This window comes from Lichenostomus cassidix, chromosome 2 (assembly GCF_008360975.1).
Source record: "Lichenostomus cassidix isolate B80296 chromosome 2, HeHo_3.0, whole genome shotgun sequence".
Taxonomy (NCBI): Eukaryota; Metazoa; Chordata; class Aves; order Passeriformes; family Meliphagidae; genus Lichenostomus; species Lichenostomus cassidix.
In genome coordinates, this window is record NC_139482.1 from 147,568,795 (window position 1) to 147,581,631 (window position 12,837).

The 12,837-nt window shown below is 38.8% G+C and overlaps 1 protein-coding gene across 4 annotated transcripts in view; it reads right to left on the minus strand.

The window, feature by feature from the left end:
* The window catches only part of TRAPPC9 (trafficking protein particle complex subunit 9), a 442,295-nt gene that overhangs the window by 272,412 nt on the left and 157,046 nt on the right, over positions 1-12,837 (minus strand). The gene's annotated exons all lie outside the window — the stretch shown is intronic.

Genomic DNA, 12,837 nt, shown 5'->3' on the forward strand with positions numbered 1-12,837 from the left:
AGAGTGAACAGCTTTAAAAAAATAAGGTTTCTCCTTTTTCCACACAAAGTTCACTTCATTTCCAGTGTTTACAAAAGAAAGTCTATTTCAAATCTGGGCTGTCACTGCCACCCCAAACACCCTCATTAAGGACAAGCTTGGATTAACTTCTTACAGCACCCACAAAATGACACAGCTCCCATCAGGACCCTAAATAAGATATTTCAGGATGGTGAAAACATAATAAAATGTGTGCTGCTGCAGCTCCTCAGTACTTCCCAGAGTGCTGCATTCAGCTCTGGCTCCCCAGCACGTGGGAGAGCTGAGGAGCTGCTGGAGATGCTCCAAAGGAAAGCCATGGAAATGCTCAGAGGATTGCATCACCTCTGCTCTGGAGCCAGGCTGGGAGAGCTAGGGGAGCTCAGCCTGGAGATGAGAAAGCTCCAGGGAGACCTTAGATCACCTTCCAGTGCCTAAAAGGAAGAAGTAAAGAAAGAAAACCTGACAGAGATTTTTACCAAGGCATGGAGTGACAGGACAGTGGTTTTAAATGGAAAGAGGGTAGATTTAAATTGGATGTAAGGCAGGTGGATGTTGTGATGAGGGTGCTGAGGTCCTGGCACAAGTCTTCCAGAGAAGCTGTGGCTGCTCCATCCCTGGAAATGTCCAAGGCCAGGTTAGATGGGGCTTGGAGCAACCTGGCATAGTGGAAGGTGTCCTTGCCACGGCAGGGGGTGGAACTGGATGATCCCAAAGGTCACTTCCAACCCAAACCATCCCATGTTTCCACAATTCCAAACTCCACATTGCATGGGAAGGCTTGTTCACCACCATCCCCATTCTCAAACCTGGGCCAGAGCTGTCAAGAGGTGATTTAGCTGTGCTGGAACCCCAGGAACAGCCCTGGTCCATCCACAGAGTCACTCACTGCTCCCATCCTCATTGATCATGTAGATACAACTCACTACAGCTTTCCACTTGCAGTTTTTTCTTGATCAAATCTGGTTTTGTTCATACCAAACTGAATCTTCATGCAGTAAAAGAACACTATTACATGTCTCGTCTCAATTATCAATAAATTATTAAACTGCATTTTTTTATTTTTCTCAATGCCAAAAAGGCAGCTTCTCTCCTTTTAAATACTGAAAATTAAATAGCAAAATCTTTCTTTAAGTAATACACCTAAACCCAAAGCACTCAGGAGAGCACACTGTGAAAACCAGATCAATGGTAGCTTGTGATTTAAATAGGTTAAATGTGGGTTTGGCAACTTTGCAGCCAAGCTTTTGCATTGATATTAGCAGGTGTTAGATCTCCTTGAAGCTGAAAAAGCTCTGCCAACTCATCAGGAGATGCACAACTCATTAACTCAATTTTGATATAAAAGATAGGGCTGAGACGCTTCCCTGATAAAGTAATCCTGGAAGGAAACTTTGGTGGTGATTATAATTTACATGTTAGGCCCTCATTTGTCAAAGGAAAAGGTTTAGCTGAGATTATCCCATGGCTGGGATTTTACCACAAATTTCACAGCAACTATTAACAGAATTAATATTCTGCCATGTGTTCTGCAGAGGTGACATATATTTCAGTTTCAACTTTTTTTTAAAAAGGACAATGAATAAACACTTCAGGAAAAATACTCCTGAGTTAGTAAACTGTTTTATCAGTGGTCATTTAGAGAGAAAATTTTCCTCATGCAAGCAACGACTCTGTAGATTCTTTCCAAAACAAGCTTTGTTTCTGGAGATTTACACAGCCAAGAAGAAAAAAAAAAAAATTAACTCTATGAAAGGCACACAGCCACACTAAGCCACTGACCCAACTCTATTCTGTTACACTGAGTTTATCTAGTTGCAACACATACCTGAATTTATCCATATTATAATAATTTTGTTATGTAATTTGTAACTCTTTCAGCTGACTAAAAATATTAAAGCAAAGGTTGCATTCCTGCTTGTCCACTGCCATCCCCTCTCAGGTAAAGCACAGAGCTAAATCCATCTGCTTGGCATCAACACAATTCATGGGAAAGAAAACTCTGAAGAGGAGAATAAGCAGCTGAGGAGAGGAGAAATAAAGTATTTGAAGCACCTGGAAAAGCACCTGCCACTGGTGAGGAAAATCTCTGATTTTATCCCAAAATAATCTAATATAAACAGCATCCAACCAGCTCCTCTCCTTACAGCTACACCTCAGCAGGGCAAATCCTGCAACAACTGCATGTGTGGGAACACTGCAGCAACCTGCAGGCTAGGAGGGAGGGAAACATCTCTGGCAATAGCAAAACCTTCCCCAAGAAGTAAATAATTCAGTTTGTGAAGACAAGAATCAATGAACCAGTTTCCATTTAACCATCTTAATGATAGTTACACCAAACAGCAAAGCTTTATCCTGTAAGTAGGAGGAAAAAATAACATGCTACCTATCATCTCAGACTATTAAACTTGAAATAGTTTTATAATTCATTCTTCTATTTACAATGTGTGCTTGCTTTTATTTTCTCTTTTTGCCTCTTAAGTGTAACATTGGATTCCTCTCTCATATTAGGTTCCCTTTCGCAAGTTTTTTTTTTCCTGGAACTTCCTTTCAAGTTAAATAGTTTTCAAGTATCCTCTTCTCATTTGGTGAGATCATTCAAAAGAAGTGAAAACTTCCTGTCCTGTGCTGATACAAAACATCCTGCTCAAAAAGATGACTGTTTTGTATTCAACCACTACTGAACCATAGGTAGGATTTTCACAGATGCATTCAAACCTGGATCCAATTCCTGAGAGGTAAAAGGGAGCTTTAAATAGTGAAACCATTCACTATTTAAAGCTCAGATTCTTATTCCACCCTGTTCATCACTTTGGACTTACTAAGACAGAAGTGCACCTGAGAATTCATCACCTTGTCCTGTGTAATTCCTCACAATCAGCTCCCTGCTTTTCAATCTAGTACCAGGGAACCTTCCCAGCCCTCTGCTCACTCCTTTTCCAACAGGTTCCAAACAAAGCTGAGCAGTTCAGGACCCAGACGGACTCACATGAGCTCTACAAGTTATTACTCCCTTTCTTAACTCATTAACAACTCTCCCTGTTTATCCCCAGCAGCTTGGCTTCTCTATCAGCTTCTGGTGGGGAACTTTCATCTGTCAAGAACTGCCTTGATTAGATCCTCCTTACCCAGAAGCTTGTTCATTCCTGAACAGAAGTCCAGTAGATTTATGATTTACATCTTCCCTGCATAAAGCCCTGTTTACTCTCCTAGTTCAGCACACTCATTCAATACAGATATACACATAAAATTGAAATAAACCTGTAATTAACCTTCTTTAGTACAAGTCATCCCCTTTCCTAGGGGTACTTATTTATGATTCAACATCTCAAACCTGGAATGTTTCTCTAATGTCAGGATCTTTCATAGCCTGAAAGCTCTATATAAGACAAGGAATAATTCGGTAAGTGTCTATATGGAGGTTTTAAACACACCTCCTGCACTAGGCAGAAATCAAAGTACTCACAATCCAGATTTAGAGTTCCTCTCCCTCAGGTAACAGACCCACTGAGGGCCAGGAAATCAAACAACTTCTACTGATCTTGCTTCAGAATTATCTATTATTCTTTAAAAATCAGAAGCTAGAGCAGAATTCTTCATTTTGATGAAAACACATTAGAAAGAGTGTGCGTTTTTGAAAACCTCAAACACAGCAAAGCTCTCCCTTGGGAGGATTCAGCCACTGGAAGAGTGGGTTGGAGTGGACAGAAAAAGAGGTTGAAGGAAAAAGATTACAGACTTAACATCCCCCATTTCCTGCCAAGATTAGACACTTTCATAGGGCAAATCACAAATTGTATTCAAACTTATCAAAATACCTGTTTGGGTTTTTTTTTAATTCAGGACCTATAAACCTTTTCAAATCAACTTGTAGAGAGACACCTTTGTTACTGCAAAATGAAAATGTCGTAAAAGGTTGGCTTTACACACTACAGCATTTACTTAACATCTCTCTGTGATCTTTTCAAATCACTGTTGTTTTAGCTTTTGTTTCTAGTTAATGAAGGCAGAATTAAATGGATGTCAAGAGCGAAGAATAAATTCAAGCTGATGAAGCACTAATTTCAAATAAGTGTTCTCTTTGAAGGAAAGACTCACAAACCAGCTATTTTAATTGTACTTTTGATCATCTAAAATAAATTAATAGGAATTGGATATTTTAATTTCCAACTTCAGGAAACCTATGCTGTACCATCATGATCTTTTACAGAACATCAGAGAGCAGGCAGAAAGCCAAATCTGGGCAACATCAGAGTGTAACTTTCATAAATCCTTTGGCCATTAAGGCAGACGTAACTGGCAGCCACTCAATACAATCTTCTTTCATCCCATTAACGCAGCCACCGTGTCACCACAGCCACAAAACACAGCCAAGTGCTCCTAAATACAGGGAGTGCTATGGTCTAAATTAATCTATTTATCTACAGATATTGATCAAACCAGGTGTGACCTGGAGCTGCACCTACACCCAAATGTTCAGCCTCTTACTGGCAGCATAAACAAAAATGACCTGAAATGTGTTAGGTAGCTTAACCACAAAAAATAAAGATGATGGTTAATTGGGAAATGGTCTATAACTATTCAGTTACCATCACCATTTCATCCTACAATCTCTACAGGGTCTAGGAAACATCCAAATACCCTTCACTCCTTATTTCCAAGTCTCCACATATCATAATAGAGCAATTTATCACGAAAACTAGTTCCACAGAGTTTTTTCATCTGTTAGATGAATATACAAGACACCAGGTTTAGGTGACAGTGAACAGAAAAAGTAAAGCACCTAACAACCTATGGAGGAGGACTGTGCAAATTCACATTGCTGACAATCACACACTGCTTAAAGAAATACCAGAGTCTGGAGGGCAAGAGCCTTACCAAAAAGTGGCACTGTGCCATTAGTAACAGTACAAAAATAAAGGGAAAAAATGTAAGGAAAAGAATTTGTCCTCCAGGGAAAGGTAAAAAAAAAAACAAAACAACAAACTAAGACAGATTAGGACAAATTTTGGAAAGACAGAAAGTCTTAGAGGACAAAAGAAAGGGACAGAGGACGCAGCTCATATGGACACATGCCCATAACAATGCTGGCTTTGGCAAGCTTCTCAATGAGTAGGTAGGTTTTCAAATCAAAGAGCACAGCAGGTTGGAAGGTCCCTCTGGAGGTATCCACCCAAATCTGGAAGCCATGAAGCCCCACTTTAGCAGCACAGCACCAGACAAGTGAGTGATAATTATTCCTTGCATCGCTGCTCCCATCCACACATCCCTGTGCCTGCCATGCCTTGGGCACTGCTGCATCCCCCTGGGTAAGGAAGAACTCTGAAATAAGCCCTGCAGTACCAATCTCTGCAGCCTGCCTGGAACTGACACTGCAAGGCAAGGCTGACAGGAATCTGGGCTGTGCCAGCTGTGTTGGAGCTGCACAAATATACAAATGCTTGTCTGAGCTCCTCTGGATGGCTCCTCTTCCTGCCATCATTTCACTCAGGACTCCCAGGTTTCTAACATGGATTTTGCTAGGAGAAGCAGCCAACAGAATATCTCAGCTGTGCTGACCACAGAGCAGGGTTGAGACAAAACAGAAATTTTGATTAAGTATCTGTCTCACGGAAATACAGACAAACGTGGGGAGGAAAAAACAATGTTGATTAATACGACTTTTCTTTCTCCTTCAGTGTTCAGAAAATCTGCTAGAAAAAGGACAAACCCCAAAGTTCCATGGAATCTTTTCTGCCTGGGAATATTGGTATTTTTGTATTTCATTCTAGCAGGGAGACTGCACAGTGAAAGGTTGATAATGTTCACCTTCATTCTCCGCTTTTTTCCATCATCCATCAATGTTGAAACATGATTTTCTAAAACCACAGTACAAATGTACTGGTTTGAATATGTCGGAATTAAGGGCAAGCACAAGCCATTTCAACTCTGACTTCCATCAGGAAGAGGTATTTTTTCCTGTTTAGCTTGTTGCTCTGTTGTTATCTAACAAAAGAAACAATTACAATTTTTCTTACATTCTTACTTTTTCTTCCACATACCTTGCACAAAAATGAAAACTCAATTAAAAAGTATTAGCAGTTCAGTACATTTTTTAACCAGCCTGCACTTTTGTTGAACACTTCCACAACTGTGCCTAGCACTACAAAATTTCAATAATTTTTTTTTCAAGTATTGAAGAAAATAAGGAAGAAAAAAGTCTGTTTTTTTCCATGAAACAATAATTTTTTTTGAAAAAAAAATTTCTAAATCTGAGTCCTGAAATCAATTACTCTGACTTTTTTCAAGAGACAGCTTTTGAACCCTGCAAGTCCTACAACCTGTAATCTATTCAGGATTTAAGGGGAAAATGAAGATGACTGGTTTGGATTTTGAGTGATTTATAGCTCATTTAAAACTGGGATGGCAAACTCGTGCTACATCTGTGTGATATTTTGTCTAAGGGCCAACCTATCCAGCCACGTTTGTGTTGTACTCAATAAACTTAATAAATCCTGTCAGAGACAAACTTGGCCTGAGCTCACAAAGCTCCCGTTTTGCCAGCTGCATACACAAAATATTATAAATAGTGCCAATTGGGTCTTCTGAGGCCAAGGCAATGTTCAAAGGGGTCAGAAAAATTGCCATGCAGGCTAGATCCAGTGAGTTAGTCATTCCTGATTTAGGAAAAGGCAACTGAAGAAGTGGGAAAAGAAAAAGAATCTTATGGGAAGTCACATAATACCAAAAGAGTTGCCTATCCTGTGCAGTATCCCAGGATTGATATCATGAACACATTGAGTTTTGGTAAGGGGAGAGAAGAAACAAAAACTTTTTCTCAGACAAGTCTGAGAAAGCCAACCCAAAGGGAAGATTTGTCCATACCAGCAACTGGAGAAGGAAAGTTCATCTGTGCTCAAATACACAAGTTCTTGACAGAAACAGAAATGCTACATTCAAATGTAAATCACAGGAAACAGATTCTCTGCACATTCCCTATGGAAATACATCATAACTGTTCAGAAGAAAAGGATGATAGTGCCTTGGGGACAGAGAGAGGAATGGGAACTTATTGCTGTAAAACTTACAAGGACATTTGTTTTCATCATCAGTCACAGGGACAGAAAACTGGAAAAAGTCTTCCAGCTGGGAAGTGTGGCCACTGAGGCAGATCTTTGGCAATTTCACTGAGGACACCTCAGAGGCAGCCAGGCTGTTTGTCTCCACTTCTCCATGAGGGAGATGCTCTGGTGATGCCTGAGGCAAGGAAAGCTCTTCATTTCTAGATGCATTCATAGACAGCTCAAAGTCCATTTCTTATTCACATGTTCACTTCCCTTAACCTTTACAGGAGAGCCTTCTCTGTCCCCACTTCACACAAGGCATTAATAATGCTTTTAAATTTTACTGCACTCATCAAACCAACGTCAAAGTCTTTTCTTTTCATTGGTCACCTGCATCTTCTACTATTTGATCTCCTCTTTGTCCTGCATGTGTGACCAGAACTGAGTAATTCTCTCCTATCATTCCCTCTTTCTGTTTGCTTCTCCTGCTCTCAGATCACATCTGGTTTTTGCAGTACAGTCACACTGAGGACTCTCAACCCCCTGTGATCACCTTTGCACCTCACAAAAGAACCAGGATGACAGAAGAGACAAGGCTGGAAGTGACCTCAGAAGAGCATCTGCTTTTCATGGGATGCAAATGAACTCCTTGAGTACTTTAACTACAAAGCAGTCTCCAAAACTTTAATTTCTCTTTATTATTTCTTCTCTTGCTCTTGCTTTTTTTTTTTTTTTTATATTGTTTGTTATTCTGCTATTCTATAGTTTTTTCTATAGTATAGCAGAATCCTCCTGCAACATCTCCAATTTTTGCAAGGTGCTTTGAAATAAATATGGACATCACAACTGGTTCATACTACAGATCTGACCAGTTCTAGGTGTATCACCCCTTCCTACCCAAACTAACAATTCCTTTATGGTTTTTTTTTGTTGAAAATAACTAATTATCCACTCAAAATTATGTACTATGTTTAAAGATTGATTTGGATATTAATAGAAAAAGGCAAGCCTTAAAAAAATTAAAGTGTATTTTAAAACTGTCAAATAAGAGACAAAATAGTAACAATTACCCAGACAACAAAGGGTGATTTTCACGATTTAGTTAGTACAATTTGACTTGAAGGTATCTCAGAAATATCCAGCTGGCCATAGATTTAACATGAAGACCCAGGGCAACTGCTGTGAAATTTTATTTTCTCTTGACAGCAGGCAAAACCTTAATCATAGCAGCTTTGTCTTTAAAACATAAACTGTAACAGCAATGTATGGAAAAAATCATTAATCTCCCATACAGACAACATGCCCTGCCATAAACAGACACACAAATTAAACACTGACTTGGCAGCTGTGAGAAATAACAATCATCATTTACTTACACATGGACAATAAATTTCCTAGGGGAACTTTTGGTTCAAAATGGGGCAGAATTTTTAATTTTTTCCCTTTGAAAGAGGACTTCTTTCAAAGTGTTTTCAGTATGTGCATTGTTAACTAATACTGCAGAACTTGCAGTGTAGCACTGCACAGACTTCACAGCTCAGTTAATCAATGCATTTACATCAAATAATTAAGCAGCAGAGATGGCCCTCATAATTAGTATGCACACAAAGGACTTTTAAAAAATTCTTGAGTTTCATTGATGAAACACCACATTGTGCAACGAGAGGTATGAAAGTGAAAATTACAATTATTTTCTGTAATTATTCTTTCCTCATTAGAATTAAACCAAAAAAAATCAAACCGGGTGAAGTCAATACATACGAAAGTTCACTTAAAAAAATACCTTTAATTCTGCTGAGTATAAAAAAAAAAAAAAAAAAAACAAAACAAAACTCAGTGTAGAGTATATGTGTAAGCAAACCCACTCATTTAACCCTGAAACTCTGCTAAAAGGCAGGGTAAAACTGCTGACCCAGAAAGGATGTCTGAACTTGAGTGTTGACTTTGCTACTGCAGTATTTCTTCAGCTTATTTTTAATTAGGCAGCTCCCAATTAGAAACATGAAAAGGCCAAAATTCCATCAGGTTCTTTCACATCAGCATCCCCTGGGTCACCAGCACTTGTCAGAACTTATAAATTTTGAACAAAAGTCTCTGCCACTTGAATTACCAACAGAACTATTTCTTCATTCACGATGTCCTGTCCTGTTTGCTCTTCATTTCTCAGCTCCTCACACCAGTCCTACCCTGGGCATCCCAAACTTTAACCCCCGTGGTATCCATGCCAAGGTCAGAACAGCCTGAAAAGCCCAATTTCCAAATGAACAAACGCCAAGTGTGGAGTGTCACACGCTTGGGAGGCTTTAGCAGATCAGCTGTGTCGTCCCACAAAGACAGAGAAGAGAATTGAGCCACTCAGACCATCCCACGATCCACTCAGACCATCCCACCATCCACCCAGACCATCCCCACCATCCACCCAGACCATCCCCACCATCCACTCAGACCACCCCACCATCCATCCTCCACCAGCACTGATTTTCCCATTCCTGGATGCCAAACACAGTGTGTACAGAATGGGAATGGGAAGGCAAGGCAGGGTGTGTTGTACAAAATGAGATATCCTGGGGCACATAACGAGATAACATCTATTACCATAAATTATGAAGTGATTTACGCATAAATGAGGGCTGTCATGAAATTTAATCTTAATGGTTTGATAATCAAGGAAGAAACACAGTAATTACCATACCTACAGTTTTCGATACATTCAAATCACTGCTACTGACAACACTTTCTTTGTTCACAGACATTAATACAATTCCCCTCCAAGAGCTGTCTGCTATATTTTTCCATGTCAGAACAACCTGTTGATTACCTCAATAAACAAGTTCAGATTCACCACTGATTACATTCAAAGCACTTCCACTTTGCTCACTGCAAAACTCTAACAGTGCAGCTGACTGCTTCACAAAACAGCTTTTTTCTTCAAGAAACTGGAGATTCAGTCCAGAAAAATCTCTGAAGGCTGAACTTTCTAATAGCAGACAGGAGAGAATTCGTTTCCCTCATCATCACATGTCATATGTTCACCTGGAGAGATGAACAAAACATGTTGATACCACAGTGTGGTACAAGAAAGATATTTTAAATTAACTGAAGACATTGCCAACACCTCAGCATCACTCAGTGCAGCCAGAACTTCCACAGAGCAGCTGGGCTAAACTTTTTTTTATCAGGACACCCATTCTCCAATGAATTTCCCTGTGGATATTAAAGGTTAAAAAAACTCCTGCAGATGTAAAGCAGCAAAAATTAATTTGATTTGGAATCTAAATTTGCAATGAACCCTGAAATAATTTCCATGAGTTCAACAAATGCCCCTCCAAAACTCTTGCTCCTCTCTTTTCTTCGACCAACCTCAGAGGAGAGGGAAGCCAAATCTCCTGTCTTTTCCTTCTCTAGTCCAAAGGAGTCTTGGTTCTCTTCCCTCCCCACCAAAATCTCATGGGAACAAAAGACCTCAAAGTAAAACATGTCACTAATTGTCCCACAATGGGATACAAAAGAACATTTCAAGTCACATGGAAACCAGAGATGAGAATATGAAGGTCTCTAATTAACATCTTGGGCTATAGGGGGAAAAAAAGGTTGATCCCTTCATTTGTTTGTCTGCAAAACAAGCAACGACGAAAGACAGAAAGACGAGCGAACAAAATAATCAGAGCCCAAATTATCGTTTCTGACTATAAAATGACAGGAGCAAAATGTTTCTCCATCCTAAAATAGAGGTGAAAGAGTGTCTCTTCTCAGAAACATTGCTTACATAGATCTCCAGGAACAGTTACAATGCTCACAGTAAATAATCTCAATTATTGGCTTAAAAAGGACAGCAAATTGTAAGTTTAAGCTTTTCTGAAAGCTCAAATGATAATTTTCACTGGTCAGCAGAATAATCTTACTGTAGAAAAAGGCATCTATTTTCCAGATAGTCTTTTAATGGCCTAAAGGATGCCACTGTTCCTAAGCAGTATAATACCAGTTTTGCCTGCCATCTGCAGTGTTATTGTAGCAGCTTTAATTGCCCTGTCTCTAAGTTAATTGAAGAAAACTGCCTTTCAAGCCTTAAAATAAAAATATTGTGTAGTATTCTACATATTAGATCCATTTAACATGAATAAAAACAAGCCACAGAACAGGACAGGGTTGGAATGCACCAAATAATATGAATACTACATGATGGATCCCAGGGAGTGCCCTGCATGGACTCTGAAAGATTTGGCAGTGACAGCACTGATCTGCTGACAATCCCAGACTTTTTTTGGCATTTCTGCTTCCAACTCCTCCACCCTTCCCATTGCCAGCACCATGGTCAACTGTGCACCTCCATTATCAATCAGATCTATTACAGAGAGGGTTCTAGTAAGTGCAGCATTTAAAAACTTCCATCACTATTCCTCATTTTCCATAGAAGCAATGCAAAATTCCCCTGAAAATTCCCTCTCAGGCACAGGAGGGAAAAACTTCTGTTCTACAGGAACCACTGTTATATAGAAAAGAGAAGCAACACATCAAGTTATTTTACTTTCTAAACACCCAAAGTGGGAAGCAGAGCTCAGAGTAAGCAGCATTATCCTTCTTTGTAGGTCTGGAGACAGAGAATATGAAAACTCTTAGAGTCCCCAGCAATAACAACAGGGATGATGGAAACAATTTCCTGCTGCCTCCACTCTGTCAGGATGGGAGATTTCAAAGTGATGGTGATGAATGGAGAGAGAGTAAATTACAAAAGGAAGAGAAAGTGACCAAAGCTGGCAAAAAGTCATAATTTAAATAAAGGTAGAATGAGGCAAACATTAAGAATGAGGACAGCATCAAAAAGATACAGGGAAGGCAAAAAAAAAAAAAAACCCTGAACTTGACTGAAAAGTCTCTCTTTAAATATTAATCAGGTATTAACAACAATGTCCAAAGAAAAAAAAATCATAAAAGGAGAATCTAAAATAGAGATGTGTTGAAAATCTTTGTATATTTGGGTTGAAAACTTTCGTTCAAATGTAGATTCCAGGGAATGCCTGCCCTGTGTTAAAAAACAAAGATCCAGACCTGTTGCTTAAAAGGGGGAAAGATTTCTCCTTTTTTTTTTTCCCTCACCAAAGAGTAAAAAAAGCCCTTTCCTAGGAGGAGGAAGCTAATTTTAAAGCCCAGTGTATGTTTCACCTGCTTTTCTGTAGTAGATCCATCAGAATAAAAATTAAAACTCATGGAAACATAGGAGCTATATGCACACTGTTAATTTAAAGCACTTACAATTCAAGAAATAGATAATAAATGAGTTTAGAACAGATAGAAAACTCAGTGCAATTTCTAACCAACAGGAAAAAAATACTTTGGAATAAGAATAAAAATCACTATCCTTAAAAGGTTTAAATTTGCAATACATATACAACCTCCCTTGAAAAATTATTGCTTCAAAAGAGTTATTGAAAGGATTTATATCCATTACAATGTAATGATTTAAGGATATTTAAATTTAAAATATTACATCCATAGCAAAATAAAATTCAATCAAAGAAATGCAAAGACATTTGTAACCTTACTTGTAGCTTAATTTCTATTTGTTATATATTGTCCCAGAAACTGGCAATGAAAAATTTCAGGGGGTTTGAAAACTACAAAAACAATGCAAAAATGCAAGAGGCATAAAAATAAAATGATGAAATAATATGGATGAAAACAAGAACATTTTAGTGACTATTTGGGCTGCAGTTTTAAAAACAAAAAAGCCAATTCTTTCCAAATAAAAGGCACAAGCACTTTATGTTCCTGATATTTT